Here is an 11609-nt window from a genome sequence, read left to right on the forward strand (position 1 = left end):
ATTATTTCATATTTTGTATACACTGGATGAATTTAGTATAGGATTACCTAAGCAATCACAAAAGGGTTAAATGCATATAGATGTGCATAATGACTTAATTATTAATACTATACAGGATTTATATAGCACCAACAGTTTGCGCAGCGATTTGAGATGCGGTTTTCACTGATAATGTATGCATGGGGTTGATTTACAAAAACTGGAGCGTGCAAAATCGGGTGCAGCTGTACATAGAAACCAATCAATTTCCAAGCTTTTTTGACAAAGCTTAACTGAACAAGCTGAAGTTAGAAGCGTATTGGCTACCATACACAGCTGCACCAGATTTTGAGTGCACCAGTTTTAGTGAATTTACCCATTAAAATCCAACTCCAGCAAAACAAAACTTACAGTGGAAGGGTTACAGCAGCAACAGATTTTACACTCTGATTTTTAGCAAATCAAACCCAATGTGTAGAGGTTTTGTACATATTTCTTCTTTGCTATGCTCAAAACTAAAAATTATTACATTAAAAACAATATATATTTTTGCCAGTCTATTAAACATGAACAGTTTTAATTTATTTATATATATAATCTATCTTTGTACTATGTAGGCTTATATTAAAGTGGAGCTCCAGGCTCCCCCCCCAAAAAATTAAGTCAGCAGCTACAAATACTGTAGCTGCTGACTTTTAATATAAGCTTACCTGTCCAGCGCCATTGTCACCTGGGCTAGTTCTTTACTAGCCTTCAGGTTCCCAATGCCGGCATTGCAAGTAAGGGAAACCAGAAGTGAAGCCTTGCAGCTTTTCCTACTGCGAATGTGTGAGTTGCACTGCGCTTTGTGATTGGTCACGTAGTGTACTGGGACCAATTTCTGTGCTATTACCTCTTTTTTAAAAAAAAAAAAAAAAAAAAAACTAATCCCATAGCTGGAAAAAATAAATTAAAAAATAAACCAAAACACCGTGCTAAAGTATAACCTTATATACAGTATTAACAAGGCATTTGACAACACAATTGATCTATTAAAACATGCAATTTATTTGTGTACACATATTTTTAAAAAAATAATTTGACATCAAATTTTGTGTTTAAAACACCATATGCATTGAAACTTGCAACTCTAGTGTAGTACATATTACATATCCAGGTTCTCAGACAGCTCGATATCCACTTCATCAGGAGCTAAAGATGATTATCACTGTATATGAAAAAACATATATATTGTTAACACATTCTATTCCACCCAATGTACAAATATGATTTTTCAGTTTGTTTACCTAAATATGTCCAGGAAAAGGACAAAAGAGGAAAGATTAAATAAATACAGTATGTATTTACCCCTGTGCAAAAATACATAAAGTACATACAACACTGCAAACGTGTAATGAAAGTGTAACCAGAAAGTGCAAAAACAATCACCAAAAAGACATGAATTAAATAGTGAAACTCACTCCATATGTGACAAAGTGCAATAGTGGTGCCATTTGATAAGAACATCACAAATTTAGTGTAGCAGCAACAAAAAAAAAAAAAAAAAAAATGGTGCACTAGTCTGCACACGTGTCCACTGATCATTCAGCAAAAGTCCATCACACAGGTGCTTAATAAACTTCATTTCAATCCTCTGGTTTCCACCCTATCCAGTCACTACCCTTGCAATAGCACAATCATCTTCCTATATTGACCCCCTAGAACAGTGATGGCGAACCATTTTGAGCCCGATTGCCCAAAACTGCAACACAAAACCACCTTTTTTATTTCAAAGTGCCAACACTGCAATTAACCACTTTCCTACCAGGCACTTCTACCCCCTTCCTGCCCAGACCAATTTTCAGCTTTCAGTGCTGTTGCACTTGACAATGACAATTGTGCAGTCATGCAACACTCATTTTTTTTTTTTTTTCACACAAATAGAGCTTTTTTTTTTTTTTTTGGTGGTATGTAATCACCACTGGGTGTTTTATTTTTTGCACTATAAATGAAAAAAGAGCAAAACATTAAAAACAAAAGGTTTTCTTTGCTTCTATTATAAAATTTTGCAAACAGGTAATATTTCTTCTTTGATGTGCATTGGTGAGGCGGCACTAATGGGCATTGATGAGGTGGCACAGATAGGTAGCACTGATGAGGCGGCACTGGTGGGCATTGATGAGGAGGCACTGATGATGCACTGATATGCAGCAATGATGGGCACTGATAAGTGGCACTGACAGCACCAACTGGAGGCACTGACAGACGGCACTGCTTGGCATCATTGATGGGTGGCACTGATGGGCGACACTGCTGGCCACTGACAGGTGGCACTGCTGGGCAGCACTGACAGGCGACACTGCTGGGCACTGATGGATGACACTGCAAGCAGTTAATCTCACCTCTGGCAGTGTCGGTGTGGCTTCCAACCCAGCAGCTCATTCCCATCCACACTTTCCTCTTGTCCACACCCACCCTGGCCCCAGAGACATGTGGGAGATGTAGTTTGATGGAGGTCCAGTGTGGACGAGATCTGGATGGCCGGTCAGTGTGTGTGTGTGTGTGTGTGTGTGTGTGTGTGTGTGTGTGGTCCGTGTGCGCTCATCTTCCTCTTCTTCCTGGCGTGCCCACTGAGATGGCTCTGCGTTTCAGCTCTGGCACGCGTGCCATAGGTTTGCCATCACTGCCTTAGAACACATGTGGAAAACACAAGGCCCACTGGCCGTATCTAGCCCTCCAGGCCATTTCATATAGCCCTTGCACCTCCTGCAGTTCTGCCCCCAAATTCTTCCTGGCAGCAGCACAGGGTAAGGGGGGTGCACTCTGATTTAAGAGAGGGTAGGTGACTCCTGATGGTGGGGGCTCTTAAAATCTGATGTCAGGGGCTTTGGACATCAGTATATAATTATTATGAGAATAATACAATTCTATGCCAGTTAAAAAGTAGGGTCGCACACCGCTGGTATCATCCACAAGAAACTTTACTGGAGACTGCTCAGACAGAAAACCATGGCAGAACCATATGTCTGAGGAGTCTCCAATAAAGCTTCTTGTGGATGATACCAGTAGTGTGCAACCCTCCTTTTCAGACTTGCATCATCTGCTACAAGTATGTGAATGGTTGCGGTGCCAGTCTGCACCTGCCCTTCACAGCTCAAATCTTAATTTATTACTAAAACTAGTAATAATTGAATGCAGAGACCATTATTTCATATGATCAAGAGTAGATACATTTATATAGTCTTACAGATACAACCGGCCCTTTAAGGGCAACTATAATGCTGATATGGCCTGCGATTAAATTCTGTTTGACAGTGACACCACTGCCCTAGGAAATATGCTAATCTAATATAGCATGCTGAGAAAACATCCAGCTGGACTTAATCTCCAAAGCAGCTCTCAGCTTTACAAATACTCCCACATATAACTAGATAAATCACTATAAAAGAGGATGTACACATTATTGCACAATAAGATCCATATATTAAAAATGTCAGTTTGCATTTACCAGTACTGTCTACCTACACCCAGGATGTAACAGCTCAAAAAACAGAGCACCTCAAATTTTCTGGAATTGTGTCTCGGCAGTTGCTATGTGATGATATCATAAGGTTCTGTCTCCATCCAATGTGTTTCATTCATAAGCTTCGTCAGGAGTGGAGGAACCTTGGTAACTGGTGGTCTGATTGAAGGTGGAATTATCAAGAAGCAGCATGACCGGTTCAGAAAGTACAAATGCACCAGATGATTGAATCGAGCATGGAAATCCTTGTACAACTTTCTCTCCAGCACGGGGAACAGTGAGCTGAACAGTTGTGATCTTATGAGGCCTTTAAGGGGAAAGATTCTTCTCACTGCGAGGAATACAGCAACCCAAAATTCTCTCTCTTGTGATTTGGCTCTATTGTGAAGGTGGGAGTCTGAGGAGCTATCAGTAGTGAGATGAGACTGAGTAAAGGAGGAGTAGACGTTTTTTTCCTGGGCTGAAAGAGAATGTTTCCACTTATAGGAGAGCAAATGGACATCCTGCCCTGTTGGAACACAGTGGTGTTTGCCATACCCCTAAAAGCCTGTCATCTTACTCCTAATTGGAGAACTAGTATTAAAGGATGTGCCACCAGAGTTATAAGAACCAGGATCCAGACAGTGAGAGAAGAAAAGTAGTGCCATAAACTATTATACAGGATTTATATAGCGCCAACAGTTTGCTCAGCGCTTTACAATATAACGGGAGACAATACAGTTCAATACAAGAGGGATTTGAGGGACCTGCTCCTTGGAGATTACAATCTAGGAGGGAGGGGCTAGTGGTACAAAAGGTAGTAACTGTGGGGGATGGACTGGTTGGAAGAGTAGAAGATTCCAGTATTAGCTGAGGGCAGGATAGGATTCCCTGAACAGAGAGGTTTTCAGAGATCGCCTAAAAGTGAGCAGAGTAGGCGATAGTCTGATAAATTGGAGTAAAGAGTTCCAGAGGATGGGGGAAGCTCTGGAGAAGTCCTGGAGATGAGCATGGGAGGAGGAGACAAGGGAGCTAGAGTGTAGGAGGTCTTGCGAGGAGCGGAGAGTACGGGGAAATATTTTCTTGTTTTGCTTGTCCTGTTTCTGGATATTGAAAACCTATGTCAACAGAAAAGTTAACCATTGCTATTTGTGTGCACATCCTATTATTCCAGTAGCACCATTAAAGATCCGTTGTTCAGAAGATGGGACAGTTACCAGTTAAAGTGTGTAAAGAGCGCCTGTAGGTACCAGAGAAGTTGTAGAATTTCTGAAAATTAAAAGTTCGATTTTCCAAACCTCAAGAAGGCCCTCAAGGACAGCAAGTAATCTGCGGCTTACAGATGAGACAATAGAGAGAATTGAGTTGGCCTGACTTCCAAGCAGAAATATGTGAGAGCAGTGTTGTGATGAAGTGATGTTGTAGCTGCCCCTGATTTGGGGATGCACATATGTAAGCTGTAGTAATTAGAAGAGAAATAAGAGACACGCAGTCACAGGTAGCAATGCCTAGATGATCTCTGTATCGTAGTTATACAGCTATGAATCTCATAGCACAGAAAGCTCTCTACTCTTTTTTAAGAAATTCAACACAAAAAAGGTACATGATTCTGGGCTCTGCTAAGGCACAGTTAACACTTAGATGTCCCCTATAACTTACCAAATCTTCACTTTTTAAGTTCATGTCCACTTTAAAACTAATACTATATACTCCACAGAGCTATGTTTTTCATGCATTGCAATGCTGATGGCCAAATGAAATTTAGACTGTATCTGTGTTCTAAACCATTATTCTTTCTGGATGTACAGTTAGTCACGAGGGAATAGATCAATAATTTGAATAACTCTGCCTGCTAAGCTAACTTGAGTAAACCTTTATTTTTTTTGTTGAAAGTGATTATATGTAAAGTCCTGTACAGTATAGCACTTTAGATCAATGGTTCTCAAAGTTCTATGGTTCATTGGAATTTTCAAAACAAGTCAGAAGTGTGGCAAACCACCTATAGACATGCCCATCACTCACCCTCTAAAACCTAGTCAGATGTGACATTGTCATTGCTTTGCCATAAGGGAGATACCATTTTACAGCCAGTTTTCTCTTCCAATAATTTTTTTATTAAAGATTTTAAAGAATACAGAGCATAACTTTATGCAGACATAAAAGCAAGATCAGTATATCAGAGATAGTATCCATCTGACGTCAAATAAAAGAGAAGTAACTTTGGTAAATCAAAGTACATATTAGTAATACAATAATGCTTTGGCAATGTACGTAAGACCATGGACTGAGCAGTGGTAACAATGTAAGGTGCGCTCATTGGTTTGGTGTGGATGTTGTGTATATTAATATATAATAAATATATGCAGCGCTGAAAACCAAATAACACATTGAATATAAACAACTATATTTTGCACTGTGGAGCGCTAAAGCTATATTGAAGTGCGATGAACGTCTGCGGATGTTAACTGTGCAGGTAGTGACCTTAATAAAATGAATAAGCACATAAGTCCCAAACTCTATATTGAGGTGAAAATCGTGATGCATTTTCAAATGAGTGTACATTGCACTAACCAGACAGCCCAATGATATGCGCATTTGAGTAATTAAACCACTCCTGGTCCTCTGGATTTGGAAAGATGAAAATCCAAGGATCATCTGGCCAACCAACTGAAAGACAGGTAATCAAATGGTCATCATTCTCCAGGGATCAGGCACACTTATCCATCCACCAGGGGGATCACTCTCCCGGTAACAGGTATTATGTACAACCACCAGGGGGGTCACTCTCAATAACAGATGCAGAACAGGACAAGAATCCACCTTAAGGGGGGGGCTTGCAATCAAACGAGCCCAAACAGAAAATGCTAATAGTGTAGTATGTTTATTAATTTCCAAGCAAAGAAAGATCCAGATATAAAAGCACTCACAATATGGTGTGACAGAAGTTATGATGGCCGCTGGCCTGACATGTGGGATGTGCCGTCACCACCCTGGCTCCTCCCTAATGCGTTTTGTGCCCGAACACGTTATCAAAAGGAGCGTGCCTTAATTTGCCGGTGATTTAAATAGCGTATCGCGCGCATGCGCGATAGGGTGTAGTGACGCCATTTTGGTCCATTCGCGCATTCACGATGCATACGCAAGCGGCCATTTTCTCGGTTATACACAAACAGCATTAGGAAACAGAAGTTAATATATAAGCAGGGGCCTTCATAGTAGAAGAGCTATCTGCTCCAGTTATCTGCTCCAGTACAAGCAAAGTCCTGGCAGGAAAGAACGGAGCGGGAGCCTGTAATCATGTACTGTAAGTGATCATAATGGGGAAGAGGGCTGTGATTGAGGAAAGGGTTAATAATCATTGCCATTATGTCACATACCTTGGTTTGGAGCCAGGTTGAGAAGAGGGCTTCCCTTGCAGCTCTGGTCTAAGCACCCCTGAATGTGGTGACAGAGGTACAAGACTCAAAGAAGCACGGGTGCCAATAGCTTGATAGTAGGTGATTGCCACTGTCCGGAATGTAGTCAAGTTGAGCTAGGGTCACACATAGTGAGACAGCTGCGTGGTCAGGAGGCAGACTGGGGTCAGTACCAGGTTAGCAAGCAGAGCAAGGTCCTGTAGCAAGCCAAGGTCAGCAACGGGAGATCAGGCAGAGAATAGTCAGAGGCAAGCTGAGGTCAGCACCAGGAGATCAGGTAGAGAGTGGTCAGAGGCAAGCTGAGGTCAGCACCAGGAGATCAGATAGACAGTAGTCTAAGGCCACCTGAGGTCAGAATCCAGAATTCACAGAGCAAGGTCAGGAACAAGCAGGGACAGCAACAGAAATCAGTGAGTACAAACAGGAACACGGGTCACAAGAAACTGAAGAACATCCAGTTATTAGTACACAGCAGAGTCTTCTTTAAATAGGCATCTTGCAGGAAGACGCGCACGCCGATGCGCAATGGCACATAGAAGTGCAGCTACGTGTCCGTGCACTCTGAATATTAGCCTTAGTTTATCTGTGTGCTGGTACATGTGCATGAGCTTTAGCTGCACGGGAATTAGCATTAGCTGAAGAAGAATTAGCATGAGCTGCAGAAGAAGAAGAATTAGCATTAGCTGCACTAGTTTCTTGACAGTAACCCCCCCTCCCAATGGGCAGTCTCTGGCTGCCCACTCCGGCCATCTTTTCTGGGAACCTGTTGGCAAAGTCCTGGAGCACTTCAGGAGCAGGAATTCTCTTCGGGGGGTAACCCTTCCTCTTTATGAGATATCGAGTTTGACCTCCTTCTACAGTTCAGAATGGATTCAACAATTACAGGTGGAGGTGGCAGCACACTTTTCCCAGGAAAGGGACCAGGCATAGCTAACTTCAACAGTGAAACATGAAACACTGGGTGAATCTTTTAAGTACTGGGTAACACCAGATCGTAGGCCACAGGATTGATTTTCCTTTTTACCTCAAAGGGCTGAATATATCTTGGACCCAACTTCCGTGAAAGGCATGCAAGCTTCATGTTAGCTGTGGATAGCCAGATTTTGTCTTTTTCTTTTAGAACCAACTACCTTCTCTGCTTTCTGTCATATTTTTTCTGTCTTCTTGAGCTTTCTGCATGACTTCTTGGAGTAGCTGTGAGTTAGACTGAGGAGAAGCTAGCTTATCTTGGACCGCAGGCAACTCTGTTTCTAGCATGATGTTTGGTAGGAAGGTAGGGTGGAACCCATAGTTAGCCCAAAATGGAGCCTGATTTGTGGAAGAATGGACTGCATTGTTATATGCAAATTCTTCAAGGGGCAGCAGAGCAGCCCAATCATCCTGCGAAAAGGACGAGAAACATCTGAGATACTGCTGCAGGGTTTGATTAGTATGCTGCCTGGCCATTACTCGGAGGATGTATGCAGTGGATAAGCAGATCTCGATTTTTAGGGCCTTGAAGACAGATTTCCAAAATCTAAAAGTGAATTGTACACCTCTGTCAGACACAATATTCCTTGGTACCCCGTGTAGCTGGACTGCTTGTTTAATGAAGGCATGTGCCATTTCTGAAGCTGTAAGATTGCCAATCATAGGAATAAAGTGGGCCATCTTGGACACACAGTCTATGACCACAAAGATGGAATGCAGGAAGATGTGCACACCGATGCACGATAGTGCATGCTGGATATTAGCCTGGGCTCGTCTGTGTGCTGGAGCATTAGCTGCAAAGGAATAAGTAGTAGCTGCAGGAGAATTATCAGTAGATGAAAAAGAATTTGCATGAGCTGTAAAAGAATTAACTGTAGAAGAATTAGCATTAGCTGCACTAGTTTCCTGACACATTACCATTGATGCAGGAGTTGTGGAGGGTGGTTAACTTTCAGTGCTATTACCACTAATGCAAAAGTGGGGGATTAACATTCACTAATATGACCACCAATGCAGGTGGGGGATGGGGAGTTCCCTTTCACTTTTACAATCTAGAATGAAGGGACTAGTGGTACCAAAAGGTAGTAACTGTGGGGGATGGACTGGTTGGAAGAGTAGAAGATTCCATTATTAGCTGAGGGCAGGAGCAGGATAGGCTTCCCTAAAGAGATAGGTTTTCAGAGATCGCCTAAAAGTGAGCAGAGTAGGCGATAGTCTGATAAATTGGGGTAGAGAGTTCCAGAGGATGGGGGAAGCTCTGGAAAAGTCCTGAAGATGAGCATGGGAGGAGGAGACAAGGGAGCTAGAGAGCAGGAGGTCTTGTGAGGAGCAGAGAGTACCGTTTGGGTGATATTTAGAGACAAGATCATTGATGTAATTTGGGGCAGAGTTATAAATGGCTTTATACATTATTGTTAATGGTTTGAATTTTATTCGTTGGGCAATGGGAAGCCAGTGGAGGGATTGGCAGAGAGGGGTGACAGATACAGAACGGTTAGTAAGGTGGATAAGTCTGGCAGCAGCATTCATGATAGACTGAAGAGGGGATAGCCTGCGATTCGGTAGGCCAATGAGGAGGGAGTTACAATAGTCAAGGCGAGAGATAACAAGGGAGTGAATAAGTTGCTTAGTGGTTTCCGAGGTTAGGAACGGGCGTATCTTGGAGATGTTGTAGAGGTGAAGTCTACAAGATTTGGACAGTGATTGGATTTGGGGGTGAAAGGACAGATGGGAGTCTAGGATTACACCTAGTACTCTGGCATGAGGGGAGGGACTGATGATTGTGTTATTGATCTTGATGGAGAAGTCAGGGGAGGGGGCATGGGCTGGGGGGAATACTAAGAGCTCAGTTTTGGAAAGATTTAGTTTGAGGAAGTGGAGTGACATCCATGCCGATATGTCACTTAGTAGGTTAGTAATGCGAGAGGATCCTGAAGCGGTGAGGTGAGGGGTAGAAATACAGATTTGTGTTTCATCAGCATAGAGATGGTACTTAAAGCCATGGGAGTTTATCAAGTGACCAAGGGAGGAGGTGTAGATGGAGAAGAGAAGGGGTCCAAGGACAGAACCTTGAGGGACCCCTACAGAAAGAGGGAGTGAAGAGGAGGAGACAGCATTACAGGTAACGCTGAAGGAGCGCTGCGATAGGTAGGAGGAGAACCAGGGGAGAGCAGAGTCTCTGAGATCAAGAGAGTGGAGTTTTTTGAGGAGAAGGGGATTGGCAACCGTATCAAAATCTGGAGTAGTCGCCATTGGTTTTAGCTGTTAGTAGATCATTAATGAGTTTTAGTAGGGCGGTTTCAGTGGAGTGTAGTGAGTGAAAGCCAGACTGTAAAGGGTCAAGAAGCTTGTTGTCGGTGAGGTGGGAGCTCAGGCGATTGTAGACTAAGCGTTCTAGGAGTTTACAGGTAAATGGCAGCAGGGAGATGGATCTTAAGTTGTTCAGGTTGGTGGGGTCTAGGGAGGGCTTTTTAAGATGGGAGTGATGTGTGCATGTTTTAGAGGGGAGGGGAAGGCACCGTTAGAGAGGGAAAGATTGAAGATGTGAGTGAGGGAGCATAGGATGGAAGAAAGGGTGACCGTAGTAGTTGTGAGGGGACAGGATCCAGGAGGTAGGTAGTGAGACGGGCTTCTGTGAAAACCTTAGTGACCTCTTCGGTAGTAGCAAGGTCAAAAAAGGAAAGTGTTGAGGGAGGTTTAGTATAAGGTATGCTAAGTGGGATGGATGTCTGTGCAGTGGCGATGCCCCTACGAATTGCATCAATCTTGTTTTTGAAATGATTTGCATCTCGTGAGCAGTGAGTGAGGTACTGGGTGGAGGTGGAGAAAGTAGAGAGTTAAAAGTAGAGAAGAGACGACGAGGACTGGATGAAAAGGTATTAATAGGAGTGACAAAGTAAGTATCAGTGTCAGTCAGTGCCATCAGTGCCGCCTATTAGTGCCCATCGGTGCCGCTTAACAGTTCCAATCAGTACCACTTATCAGTGCCAGTCAGTGCTGCCTATCAGTGCCATATATGAGTGCTGCCTTTCAGTGCCCATCAGTGATGACTGTCAATGCCCATCAGTGCCACCTATCATTGCCAATCAGTGCCCATCATTGCTGCCTATCAGTCCCACATATCAGCACCCATCAGTGCTGCCTTTCAGTGTCCATCAATGAAGCCTGTCAGTACCCATCAGTGCCTCCTATCAGTGCCCATTACTGCAGTCTCATTAGCACACATGAGTGAAGGTGAAAAAATGTACTTATTTACAAAATGTTATAACTTTTTTTTCCCCAAAATTTTCAATGTCTTAGTTTGTTTAGCAAAAAAAAAACCCCAGTGGTGATTAAATACCACCAAAAGAAAGCTCTATCTATCTAAAAAAAATGATAAAAATTTGGTTTGGGTAGTGTTGCATGACCGCGCAATTGTGATTCAAAGTGCGACAGCACTGAAAGCTGAAAACTGGCCTAGGCAGGAAGGGGGTGAAAGTGCCCGGTAGGCAAGTGGTTAACCATACCTTGCAATCTGGGATCCAATAGTAATGAAACGATTACCCAAACATAAGACATCTGGGTTTGGGATCCCATACTAATAAAGGGTTAAACCTATGTAGCCATCTTGGATCCCATAGTAATAGAAGGGTAGAAGCACGGATAGAAAAAAAAAAGGGTTCAAGACAAGGCCATCATGGAGCTGTGTGCTCTGCATTGCCCCAGCAGCAGTCTAGTCTGTATTCTGGTAGTAACCGAGCAGCTGTCACCTCCAGAGGCGGCAG

The sequence above is a fragment of the Staurois parvus genome, unplaced genomic scaffold (assembly GCF_062004578.1).
Source record: "Staurois parvus isolate SC_StPar_1 unplaced genomic scaffold, SC_StPar_1.0 ptg000193l, whole genome shotgun sequence".
Classification (NCBI taxonomy): Eukaryota; Metazoa; Chordata; class Amphibia; order Anura; family Ranidae; genus Staurois; species Staurois parvus.